Source organism: Bradysia coprophila, unplaced genomic scaffold (assembly GCF_014529535.1).
Source record: "Bradysia coprophila strain Holo2 unplaced genomic scaffold, BU_Bcop_v1 contig_13, whole genome shotgun sequence".
Lineage (NCBI taxonomy): Eukaryota > Metazoa > Arthropoda > Insecta > Diptera > Sciaridae > Bradysia > Bradysia coprophila.
In genome coordinates, this window is record NW_023503402.1 from 27,291 (window position 1) to 42,070 (window position 14,780).

The 14,780-nt window shown below is 32.2% G+C and overlaps 1 protein-coding gene across 1 annotated transcript in view; it reads left to right on the forward strand.

Annotated features, from left to right (window-relative positions):
* LOC119073081 overlaps positions 1-14,780 on the forward strand; it is a 74,765-nt gene that overhangs the window by 5,503 nt on the left and 54,482 nt on the right.

Sequence of the window (14,780 nt, forward strand, 5' to 3'; positions counted from 1 at the left end):
TTCTATAATATAATAAATATTGTAAGATCCTTTATCGACAGAGAAACAATATTTAGGTGAATTTACAAATGAAAATTCTCAAGTTTGTTACAAGCGAACACACTCAGTCCTCCATTTTTTAATTAGGAGGTTCCGAGCCTTCAATTTTGATACAAACCAAATACTAAAGCGCCATCTCGTTTTATTCGAATGAAACGCGTGTGATTATTCTTAGTATCATTATGGTTGTCCTTAATGATAATAGAAATTCGAAAGTCGCAGACAGCAGTCGAATAGTGTTAGAAAAATTGTGTTTTCTATCTTCGGTAATTTCATCAAAACCAAACCTAATTTCGAAGAAGTGAGACCAAGTTTTCATAAATAGTGTAATGATTGGCTTAATAAACATAACTTCGTGTGAGTCTCTTTTTTGTGACAACTTCAATATTCTATGATCTGATCTAATTAATATTGAGTTTTGCTGTTTTTGCATTAACAGAAAGTGTACCTCTAATGGAACTATCTTGAACTTCTGTTTTGCCTTGCAAAAGTAAATTCAATGTGAACAATCAGTGTCGAATTCAAGTAATTTACTCAATGTGAAACCACAGTCTTGACAGTTAAGGTTCTAATTAATTATTCGTGACGTGAGTTTCATGCCATGGTTTGGCAGTTTTATATACTTAGTCATGGTCGATTTTACTTCATTTTTTGGTTTGTGTCTAAAATGAACGCTGGGAGCCTCTTAAGCCACACCGATTAAGTAGCAAAACCATTTTGTTGTAAAGATCTGTCTACCGTTTTTAAAAGATTCTCTCTAAAAAAATATCTGTACGTGGAAATATTACTCCACCTCGACTCGATACCAGATACCTGTTTCAAGTGGTAAGCTGCATAGCCTATGCATGCAAACAATTTTTTAAAGTATCTTCGTGAAAAATGCATTGGCCCCTTCATTGCCATTTTTACAAAGGCGCAAAAACCACCCTAATTGCACAGTTTGCTAATAGTGTCACCCTACCAAGTTCTAAACTACTTTTAATTGCATGTTCCGTTAAAACTTTTCTGCTGGATTTTAAACGTAATTTTCAGTTTTTCCATTACATGACGAAGTGGCTGTAAAATTGTCGTATCGATTACCCTTTCAAATTCTTGACTATTATTTTAGTGGTATATGAACGAGCGTGCTAAACAGTTTTTCTGCATAATATAAAAGTAGTTGGGTTGTAAAATTCGCGAATTTATCGTCTGTGTCGGAGATCAATAAAACTTTCTGAGCTCAGACATTTGTTTAACATTCGTGGTTATTAAACGGTTATTCAACTTTTCACTACAGTTATAGCTTCGCTAAGAGCTGTAAAAGTAGCATTATCCTATCATCTTGAGAATCGATTTATTTCACGTCTTCATCATTTTACCTTTCATTTTTAAGGGCGTAAAAAAGATAATATGAAAATTAACATAGAAAAATGTGCCCGCTTCCAATTTATTTATTTATTTATTTGGTAGGAGGGAAGTGTCATGTCAAGTAAAATGGAACATAGTACCTTTTATTACAAGAAAAAAGATATTTAATTGAAGATACCGTTTTTCAGTCAAATACCTATTATTAGAAAGGCTTTTACGTTCCGATGTAACAAGCCTGTTAAATTTGCGAGAAAACCTTTTTCCAAAATGAATTGCAATTATTGAAAATTGCGGCTTAAGAGTTTCAGAAAAAAAAAGAAGAACGACATGAATATATAGCCTCCAATTTCAATATTATCACGAAATGGCTTGACATATATTTGCAATATTTTTATGTTATTTTTGATGCCAGTCGTTGATGTCTCCGTTACTCATATAACATTTGTAGCTTAGCATCAATCAATTTCCATATTCTACCGAAAAACATAAACACACGTTATTGACTCATGTCATAACTTACTATCGGATTTCAGGTACATAACGACGTACTTATTCAAAAATTCAAAACAAGAATACCCTTTTTGAGAAGAACGACATTAAATTTTTCCTGACTTTTCCATTGTTTCGTTACATCGACTCCCTCATTATTAAAGCCTTGCCGTTCTACTATACTTTATTCAAACATGTTCGTCGCTTTATATATGTGAATCCAATTTCTCCTTATAGTTGTAAATACAAAAACCCAGGGCTCAACAATCAAACACGTCTTACAACACATAAAGTTGGTAAATTTATTCCCATGAAATATACATACGAGGAAAAAGACATTGGATTTCATGTGATATATTCGCACATTACCCATATAATTTCCATGATATAAAACAATATTATTCCGTATTACTACCGTTTTTATGTTGCACCAAGTCTATTTCAGTATGTTCTTCTTTCTTACGTAAACATTTACATATATGCGGACAACATTAAAGTCTTGCTGGAAAAATATAAAAAAAAGTCCTGCGAAAAAATGTTGGATTTAATGGGTGCTGTTAGTTATCATTTATCAGTGCAACACACACCCATTTGTGGAGTACAAGGCAATGCAGTAATATCATAAAAAATATATCTTCAGCTTTGGGTGACTTATAATCAACTTGTTAGCTTCAAGAAACATGCTGTAACAATAATGAAATTTCATTTAATTTTTTTTTAATTACCCCAAGTTTTGTGGGATATTTACGGCTGCATTATAAAATATGAATGGTATGAAATGGTGTAGATACATCAGGGCTTTGTCGGAAAGCTCAATAAAATATTACAACAGTTTCTATATGAATCGACAATTTAATATAAAACTTAGTTGATTCCAAATGGCAATTACATTTCTATATTGTTGACGTTTAATCAATATTTTCCATTAAATGCTACACCGGTCTGAATGAGCAGTAAAAAAGTCTCACCATCGTATATGCAATATTCAATAATTTATTATCAACATGTTGTCTATGCAGACAATATTGTTTAAATTATTAAAACGTTCTGGCCACAACATTGTATTAAAACAATACAAGGCAGGTGGATTTCGCTTAAAATTTACATGTTCTAGATCCCAATAGACTTATTGCGCATGTGGCTCATAAATATAGTGTTAGCCACTTTGCATTATTCCATTCTTTTTTCCCTATACCACACATTCCAATAATGTCAATTTGTTATGTTTTATCTAACATTCCAATTTAATATTTCATAGTATATTACGTCCTTGCTTGTAAGTTTGTACTTTTGGAAAGTGTTAGATTTGCGAAATGAGCCTAAGGCGATAGGAGTGATCGCACAAGTCAAAACAATAACTCGCAAGCAATTACATAAGATATTTCACTCAAAAGCGTGAGGTAAGGTTAATTTTGCCACTATACACCAAAGTTGTTTCTAAAAGGTTAGGTTGGTGAATCAGTAAAAATGTTTTACAAGCTTACAAACTCGGCTACGCCTCGATCGGTAAATTTCACACAAAACATGTCATTTCCAACATTTGTTCCATTGGTAAGTAATGTAATGTAACGGGCTTATGCACGGTAAAGTGCACTTAACATCACTGTTTACGGGTAAAAATCAATCATTTTGTTACTTCAAATGTTTTCTAGTGTTTGACGAAAAGTCTTCATTCGTTTCAAAATACATTTTGCATTTTGCTGCATAGAACAACCGCTAGGGCAATTGTTTATTTTGGTCGTCTTTGTAGACTAAACCAAACGCTTTGAAATGGTTAAGATGTTATGACTTTCTTGTTAAATGGTACCGTCTGACATTTTTAGTTTTCTCCTCTACTACAGTAACTTTAGCCATCTCTAGATAAAAGCTCTCAACCAACCTGAACAATGAAGCAAACAAAAAACGAGAAAAATGTTGCATATTGATTAATATCAGTCGTTGTCCGTCATCAATACATTCACGGGACAGAAACCACCGGAAGTAGCCGAAGGTCAGATAGAACCATTCCTGACCGGTGCGGGACAAAAATTAGTTCTCAATATCACGAGAACATTATTTTGTTAATAATATTTTGCGGAAATGTTGTTTGAGATGGCAATAAATACAGGTCATTTTATTCGTTTCGCATGACAACCCAACATTATACGACACACACTTTTCACTTTGTGTATACAACAACGTATGGTAAAGTCGATGTCCTATGTTTGAGGAATAGGAAGAATTGGTTTGAACTCGCTGATAATTACTATAAATCGATTAATTTTTCATTTAGCTGTGGTGACAACAAAGCCTGTTTACTAAGTGATCAACTTCATTACAATATATAGTTATAACAATCGGTAGTATAATTATGCAGAATTAACATTGCCATACTTCTTTGCAACAATTGCAACAATTTGTAACAAAGTGAAAATTTTGAACGACTTTAAGGATGTTATTCTCTAATTTACAAAGGAAATCTTGACATCAAATCAGAAGTCTTAATAAACGAAATTGCACAACTTTTTCAAGTACTTCGCTTCTATAGTTGGGATATATATCGTTCAGTGTATTATGTTTGAACAAGCAGTAAAGTCGTATTTATATGAATCGATAACCGGGAAAAGAAAATATGTGTACAAAGGAAATGCATGTTACTAAAAGAAATTGTTTGATATAAAATCAATAAATATAACTGGAATTGTTCACTCAACACGACACTTTACGTCTATTTGTTCATTTATTTATGGAAAACGGAAATTTTAAATGAAAAGGTACAAAGACATATAGAGACGCACGGAAGAATCAATTTAATTACATGATGTAAATGCGGGCACAATGTTTTTAATATCGAAAAGTGAATTGATTTTATCGCACACGAATCCGCTTATAATTTCTCGATAATGAAGTGCCTGTTTTATGTTTTTTTGTTATTTTTTTTCTGTAGAAATTCATAAAGCTTTTAAGAAGCTTTTAAAAATTATAACCGTAGCTTCTTCCTGCATATTATGGTAATTGAGTTTTGAGTGTAGTATGGTATAAATATTCAGTGTGGTACAAAATTTGCTACTTCAGTCAAACAATAATCCCCTGATAGAATCAAACCTTGAACATAGATAGAAAAAAACTCGTTTATGTCTGAATCAAAGATTAATTTTACCCAGTTACAGAATAGATAAGCAGATCTACATTTCCATAATAAAAAGAACAACAACAAAACGTTGAAACGACGCATAATCACTATTATTATTTGTCGTATTTATATACTTTTGCAAGATTTTATCACACTTGACTTGAGCTTTTTCCTGATATAGTCGTTTTTTATAGTTATTTATGGTTTCTCTTTATTCAAGACTTAATTTAGTTTGATCTTCCCATCTGTATATTTGTAGATACAGTCGTAATTTTGTATTTAATGCAAATGTATTACGTATTTCGCATCGAAATAAGCAAATTGTCCTATAAAATGTGTGCAAATAAATCCTTCTCAAATAGATTTATTTAACAAATCAATTTTATTTCCATTCATCTCATCAAAATTTGTTCTTGCCTTCAACTTTACTGTCTATGCGAAATAATGTTGAAATTTCCATTCTAACAGAACTGAGATTTTTCATTTTTATTTTACTCGATTAATCAAGAGATGAAGACATTTTTATGGAAGGATTTTGTTGTTAGCTCTTTTATCATTGGAAATGTTTACCCGTTTCGCAGGCATTTTAATGTTTTTTTTAAGGTTTAACTTAGCCTGTTATTTGACTAAATTCTTATACGGCAACGAAATCAGAATGAAGATTTTTTACACTGATCGGTCAGCGGTATTTTTCAGATGTCTGTTGGTCATTACGTGTACTTTCGAGTAGGCATGAGGATATTTAATTTGTCCTTGACGATTTTTAGAATAAACTAAACTCAAAATAAGGTTTTACGCGGTTTCGTGGGGTTTGTTTGTTTCTATCGTTTTATTCGTTTCACATACATGATTCCATCACAGAACAGTGGTATCTCTCTTTTCATTTCTTCCATTCCACCGGCTCTCTTTACATTTCTCCTGCTAAAAGCATAGAAAACGATATGGAATGAATATAACTCCAGAACCATAAAGCACGTAAAAGCTTTATTTGAGGTAAGTTTTTAGCTGGAAAAATGTTAGATTGTTTTTGAACTTAGTGAATATTTGCGACAGTGATTGCCGTGAAAAAGTCTCACCATAGTAGTGACAGAATTAGTGATTTTTTTACGTAGATGCTATTGGCAGGCCATTTCAACTGCAAGTAGTCTTTGTAAAAGGAAAAATGCTATTGGCAGGCGCCTGCCAATAGCTGGTGTAAAAGAGAAAATGCTATTGGTAGGCGTCTACCAATAGCCTCCGTAAACGGGAAAACACTATTCGCAGGCAAGTTCGCCTGTCAATAGCATTTTGTATAAGGGAGATGCTATTGGCAGGCGCCTGCGAATAGTCCATACGATTTTTTTTTATACGTATTGATTATCCAAAAAATATTTTTGTGTTTAGATTCATCAACTTTAGTGGCATAGAGCATTCAGCCAGACTGAAGCAAAAACCTTATTAATTTAAACAATCGCTTAAAATTTATGTCTTCATTTTCATGATAGAAATGTCGAACCTAAATTCCATGTTCATAAAACAATGAACGGCATATTTCAAAATGATATCACAATTTCCATCTCATGCTTGGGAAAACACATGTAACCCAAAATTCCCTTCTAAATTGTATAATGGAAAGCAATTTGATTGTCATACGATAAGGTTTTACGAAATATGAAAATGAAGGCTTGTCAATTAAAATTCAATTAAATTTTGGGACCGAATTTACGAGGCAGGGATGGGATGATAGGTGGTATCACTTCAAAATTCATATAATAATCGTATGGAAATAATGCATCCACGTAGACTAAATTGAATAGACCGATGGACAGTTCTGGCGTTAATATTGGGCGTGTAATTTTATAGAACATATTGTGATAGGCGATGATGTAGATTATATGACGCGAAAATTGACTTTGTCTATTTTAGTCTGAAGCATTTAAGGCAGCAAAATAATATTCTGATCGCTGGACTGATAAATCGATTATTTTTCGCTGAACCGCGCCATTTATTGTTTATATTTTTTGGAAAAAAACCGGTATCTAAGCTGCTTATTAATTAGACTCCATTACCAATTTAAATTCGGAAGATCACGTTTCAACGGACAGGTTGATGATGCTGGTGATGGTTTTTCAGATTCAGACAAAATGCTAAAAATATAAAAGAATAAATAAAAATTTGAATGGAAAATACCGGAGACTTGCAGCTATGTTAGGTGTGGTCATGAACAGAAAAAAACTTGTTTCACTTTCTATTGAAATATATAAATCTGCTATCTAAGCTTCTAACGAAGTTGTTTACTTATCGTCATTATTGAAAACAGCATGCTCTCCTTCCCATTGTACTTCGTATTTTTATTTCAATTAACATTTCGAATCAGATTTCATACTTGGATAATTACAAGTCCTGTTAAGTCAATATCAACAGTTGCATTTGCATTTAACACCGACCAGAGCAGCAAGCAGTCGCCTAAAATGTGCTTGTTTAACAGGAAAATACTTTCTAGCTCTCCCACACACACAAGAGACTCATTCATTTTGATTTTATCATGTTAGTACCTTGCTCGTAATGAAATTTTAATGAAAATAAATAACTTAAAAGTTAGAGGAGGATGTATCAAAGTGTAGGTGTAACATGATAAACATCTCCAAGGCAACAAGTGCAGAAAGAACTATTTTATGAATAAATTACAATTTCGTAGAAGGGTAAATGGGATAAGTCTGGAATAGTAAATATTTGCAAAAATCTTCAGACAATCTCCTTATGAATAATGTTACTGCACAAGCATAACGACCTCTTCATGTGTTGAAACATTTATAAAGTAGGACGAGAATGCTCTAATGTTAGAGGTGTTACGGGTAAGCAAGGAAATCAAACAAGCTTAAAATTCTAGACCTTCGAAAATCAATTATGTCTGGTTTAAAAAATAGTTACAACTGAGAATGTGTACTGTATACTATGTAGATCGTAATACCCAAACACTTCAATGCTTAAGATTTCGTGAGTACAATCCATACGTTTTTATAACGACGACATCCCAATGTATAAATCACTCGTATCAGAAATCGCATATAGCTCGCTAATATTGAAAAACAAGGAAAAGTAGGAGCTTAATACTGAGGGTATGTTTACAAAAATGATTAGTTCGATTTATAAGTATAACTAAGTGAAAGTATGGTTTCCAGTAAGTAAATATCCTTCTCATTTTTTTAATTTAATTTTTGATCCATAAACGCATTTACGATACGATTTGGATTTGTTGATTGTTATGAAGTGGTTTGTCGCTATAATCATTTTTTCACTGTTAAGAGATTACGATACGTTTACCCTGGCTTGTAATACTATGCACATTATGAAAAATGAAGTAATAGATTTGGAAGAAATCTCGTAGATTACTTAGATTACTAAGAACAAATGAAGGAATAGATCCGACACATCTGATATATTTTCCGTCTGTGAAAGGTTAACACGAAATATAAACAAATACAGCTCAAGGATTCATAGAATGAACTAATAACTAAGTTTTCTCTTGGCTAAACAATTTCCCGCCTGGTTTTATTGATTTTATCATTGCAATCACTGTATGTGTTTATAAGTTATATAGTCGAAGCATTAGGTCAGATATATATGATTATGAACAATGCACGGTTTGTAGTAGAGTACATAACATTTCCATAAAGGTATTTTTTTAATCAATGACACCAAAACATGCAGGGCACTAATGGGTACTTTAGTCTTAACATCAAATTGTTATCAATTTACATGACCATGTATCAACGATTGGACACATGTCTTAGTTCACCGTTGTATTATAGACGAAAAACAGAAAAAATAAATTATCGAATCGAAGGCAATGACCTGATGTTTATAATTTTGATTGGACCATAAAGTTGACGGGATCAAAAAACGTTTCTCAAGCATTTATTTAGATGATACTCAACGCTTGTTTGCGCTCTGCAAAGTATAGTCATATTTATTAGACAAGTAAAATTATAAAATAATTAGTTGAAGAAAGGTGTGAACACACATTTAATGTTCGTTTAATGCTAAATGACCGAATTTTAAATGAAAATCAGAACTATAAATAGCTCGCACATCCCACAAATATTCACACAAGTTTTGAAATGCAATTTTGTCGAGCTTGATTTCCAAAATAGAATAAGAACAGGTCAGTTTGTTTGTGAGAGTGGAGTCAAACTAATATACGATTTTTGTTGGAAATATTAGGAGATCGTGGTAAGAGACTTCCCTTGGAAAAATTGTTAAACAGGTGATTTTCCAGTAGTATATTTACGCCATACGGCCAGAATGTGTCCAAAAAAATCTTCTATCAACGAATGATACCTGAGAGCAAATTGTCAAGCACTTGATCATTATTAAACTTATGCCATTAACGTCAATGTTATTACGTTTGTAATTTTCAATTAACTTGTACCTCGGAAGATTTATTTTTATTAGAGAAGTTTGGATGCGAAATAAAAAGTTTCTTGTAGCTTAAAGAAAAACATGCTCCTCTCAAAACTTTCTTACCGTTCTTCCACGTGTAAGCACGAATACATCACAATGGAATAATAAAAATAAACATATCATTAAAACGGTTGTTCTACCTTAAACACACATATGTTTTTAGATGAAGTAACAAATTTCGTACAAACAAGATCACGTTGTAGTAAAAACGCCTCTATATAAATTTCACAAAAACCCTATGGCACCATGTTTAAGCGCCAAATAATATTTGCCTTGAACGAAACTCAAACCAGATGCGGACATTTAAGTGGGTCAAGACCAAGGAACTGCGTGTGTACTTATAATTTGTTTGCTTGCCACCTAATTAGTTATTTATAGAAAATCGGAAAAAAATGTTTTTGGCTATTCGCGAATTAAATTGTTCAAAATTTCGTTTTATGAACACTTCTTGTCGGGTTTGAAATATTACCGTTTTCAATTTTTTTGCGGTGTCTCGCTTGTTTTCTTTTGACATAACCTAATTGAGAAAATGAAACTATTTTCATGAGTAAATATAATGAGGATTTTATCAGAGAAACGAAGTTGCGTACCTATTTCAGAATTTATATGATACATTATGATGTGCGGATATGTGAGAAGATGTGGTAGTGGTGATTTACTCTGTGAGATTTCATCTCCTCGCATCTCCTCACATCTCCATACTATTAGGAACCATTGGGTTGTCTGGTAGAAAATAGTGGCAGTTTTTGTGTTGTCAATTTTTGTGCTAGCACAAATTGATTGTCATATTACAAAAGTTTGCGAAGTTCGTTCAATTTCTTCGTTGTAACACAAATATTTGTGCCAGTACAAAATTTTTGTTTGCATCAGTTTTAGTAAATATTTGTGCTACGGGTGACCGGAACGCCTTTTCTATTTCGTAAATCTATTGATTCCCTATTGTTGAACAAATCACTTTTTCGATATGTCTCGTGGACGGATGAATTAACGAATAAGCAAAAATATTCGTACCACACAAATGTTTACTAAAACTGAATCAAACAAAAAGATCTGAACGAACTTCAAAAACGTCTGTGCTAGCACAAAAATTGACACTATCTTAAACAGGGTGTATAGGTACGTAGTAGCTAGGGGTATTGCAATTATTGCACGAAATTTGCCCAATCAACTCAACAGCGAGAGCTCTCCAAGAGTTCTCATCTCCAGTTGAACGACTCATGTTCCGAAAAGTAAATTAATATTAGAATCAAGTAAATAATTAATGGCTGCTTCCGAATTGTCTAAAATATTTTATGCTGATATAAAAACCATTTGTACCGTTTTGTGTTGTATGCTCAGCCCGATGTTAACGTTTATTTTCTTTTCTTTTTTTTCTAAAAATAAAATGACTTTTTAATAGGTTCGACGATCATTTAAAACACTGTAAACATTACGTTAGGCTCTAATAAAAATAAATAACACAAAAACGAAAAGAAAAGAAACGAGAATGAACAAATGACAAAATATTAATTCCGAACATTTGTTTTAACATTTTGAAGATATTTCGTTTTTAAGTGCTAAAAATTTACAAATTATTTATTCGTAATAATTTTTAATTCTTTACACAAAAAAAAACGAAAACATTAAATGGGAAGGAAAACGCGTGGGTTCAGTCTGTACAACGCATTCTCAGTTTATAATAAACGAAACATAGTGAGACGGGAAAATAGATTAATTATTTGTGACTTGACAGTAGGGCACACTCTTCATTTTTCAACTATTCCGTCAATTTTGAATTTTCGTTATAAATTAACAATACAATGTGCCGTTTGTTGATTTTTAACCAAAACCCTAACCCAATTTTGTGTAAAAGGTCATATACGAGAGAAATTTTATTTTATTTTCCTCTGCTTGCTTTGGAGAGATAAAATTGATTTATCACATTAACCTGTCACATACGGCTATTCATCTGTTATCGATAACGACGACAAAATAATGACAAGCTTTGGATAAAATGGTAATTTATGTTAAAGAAAATTGAAGTACAAGATTTGGAATCAACATATTAAGAATACTTTGATCGATGGAAGTAATAGACCCGATAATAAATCTGGTCATATGCTTGCTGGCTGTAACAGGTAAAGAGTGTAAATAGTTTATTTTGACGACGAATTGGATAATGTATCTATCACGCCTTCGGCTCGCTCCATAGCTTCCAACTTGTCAAAATACCAATTTGGACATTGCCAGTGCATAATCTACTATTTTATCAGCAGCAACAAATCAATCCAATTAAAATGTTCCCATTTGCATATTTCTACGCAAATTTACGAAATATTCAATCGCATCTACATTAATTGCTAGAAGGTACATTCTGTAATAGATTACATCGATGAAGTTATCAATGAATAGCCAATGCTGATACGAATTTACATCTATGTTATACACGAGGGTAGTAATTTCAGTGACTTGCAGTTACAATTTAAATTTCAAGGCAAATATCGGTTATTAATGAAATGCAAAATCTAAATCAGTATTCCGTTCATATCTCATAAATACATTTCCGTAAATAATTCAAATTTCAATCGACATTTGAATAAAAAAATAATCCACTTGATTTTAGGATTTTAACGCATCGCAGAAATTAATATGAAATTTGAGGTCTTTGCGATTACATACACCACACAAAATTTCTGCTCATATGCATGCATAGCATAGATCAAATTACAAACTTATCATGCTTGCTGTACGTACCATTTATTGAAAACGTGAATTGATCCTTGAAAATTGAGTAAACTTAAACCTGCTTTTGCTATAACAACTCTGCTAATTGTCTCAAAGGAATTCTGAGAAGAGCAGTTTCAATTTTGACATAATATTCTTAAGTATGTTATGACATGATTAATGTAATATGCAACCAAGTATGCTCGAGTGAATTGAAACGGTTACTATTATCATGCTTATTGCCACTCCAAACCAATATGTTGTATTATGTTAGCGTATTTTTTAACAATCCTCTCATTGATTTTAACTACACAACAGTTAAATGGTTAAAGAATGCTTATGTGTGGCCCCAAAACACCACCACACCACATACAGTAACATATCTTTTTTGTTGAAAAAGAGAAAAATTGAACCCTTAATTCCCAAACCTAAATATATAATAGAATACTTAATCATACAAAAGCATCGTGTATGGTGTCAGACGTAATGTCCGAAAAGGACGCAAAGTAATACAATAATTTGCCACTGAATGAATCGAAAATTTTCGTGAAAATAATTGAGTTTCATAATTACTTAATCCATCAATTTCTAAGCGATTTAGCATTTTCTTCTATTAATTCACCTTCAATCTTCACCATGTTTCTCATTCTAAACGGTTTTCGGTCACTGTTCTGGCAATGCAATAAATAAATCGAACAGATAAAGGTTAAATCTAGCCATACGTGACGGCCAATAATTTATTATACTTGATTATGTTAGAGATATTTCGAAAATAATTCCATCCCTTTGTTTCTAAATTAATTGTTTCCAAAAATAAATTGACCTATTTCGCAGCAATTTGATAGAAGAAATACGCTAAAAAATGAGCAATCCGTAGAAGAAATGTGTACATTGGCTTGGACGGTAACGATTTTTAGAGTTTTTAAGTTGTATTTGTGTAATTATGTGTGGTTTTGCTAAAAATCTTCGGATCAAAAGTAGTAGATTCTCCAATGTATGTGAAAGATTAGACGTCATCATCTTCAATGATTTTACTGACATCGGAGAGGTTCGAAGATCAAATTATAGATACGGCTTGTCACTTCAAAGGTTACCTTCGTTTTTCACATGAGCTGCAGTGAAATTTGTAACATAATTTTAGTATGATGTGCTCAATTTATGTAGTTTATACAGTGTGAATGAAATTTTACTGCTTCATTTCGTTGCTAAAACGATTCGAATGAATTCTCCCACCCTAGCAACGTAGACTGAACACCTACATGATTTTAGAATATTTCTTGAATACTTGACAATCTTTCCGTTGAACGATAACTTTTTATCTTTTATTCCGTCCTTTGTCCGTGAAAAAGAGAAATTTCATACATCCGTTCCATAAGACGTTTACATTTAGAATTCAAATGGATTTATGTTTATTATTCTATATTTATTTCCATGGATGGAACAGGAGTATGGTAACATACGCAAATTATATATGTATGTGACAGACGTTCGATTTTCTTAACAAGTACTGGACGTAATATTAGAAATAGTATACCATATTTGCTGTCCAGTGTACGGTATAAAAGTAATGCGAGGAAAATGTAATGCTCGTTTTTATTGAAATATCCGTATAGAGAAGCGATAAAATTGGTTCAAGAACGTACCTAATAAAATAGTAGATTACAACACTGTGATGGATGGGTACGAAGGCCCTGCCCGAGTAGTGTAGCCGTCGTAGATAGTGCGTTGTTAAATAATTATTTTATAGCTTTCTTTTACGCAATAATACCAGTTAAGTAATTATTAAATCCTCTTTATTCGTTGTGTACCACGACATTCTACGCTAGTGGCATTTATTGTCAAGGCTTAATTTCGTACTTCTTCTCGGTATCGGTTAAAGTAATTATTGGGATATTGTTGTTTTTCCTATAGTGTTTCTCATCTGATTAAAATATCCATACATAGTGAAACAATTGTTACTGGTTTTAATTTTCATAAATTGCAAGCGCCTGCAAAGGATCCTTTTCTTCACTAATAATTCTTCATACTTTATTATAATGCTACCGCTATGTTTCCGTAGTTTTCCAATTTCTTAATTAGCTAAAGATTCACATTGTTCGATTTACTTTTTAATTTTTGAAGCATTTGAGAGAATCTCAACTGTTTTACACATAAAGTTTAATAATTAGTCGTTGTAATCGGATGAAAAGCCATTACCGCCCTATAGACAAGCCGATTTTTGTAAAATCAATTTACAATTTCAATAAAACTTTTACGAAACTTTGTTAATGAATTTAAAATTAGTTGTAATGGAAAATGAATTTTCAATATTCATAAACAATCTGGAGAATAAGCTACGCGCAAAACAGCAAAAACATTATGAAAATTCATATGTTGTCCGTCAAAGGATCATACAACTCAACTTATGGAAAATTATAGTTTTACTCGCAGCACCCTCTGGAAACTCATTTCTGCAAATAACCTCGACAAAGCTACACTACGTAATAGTTTGGTAGTTAACGTCACATTCATCAAAATGAAAATTGCCAAACCAGTACGTAATCTACAATTACTGACAGTGCTCCGGTTAAATGATTCATATCTGTGGGTTTCGGAAATGAAAATATCACTCACCAGCCACATGACCATACTATTATTATTGAAATGC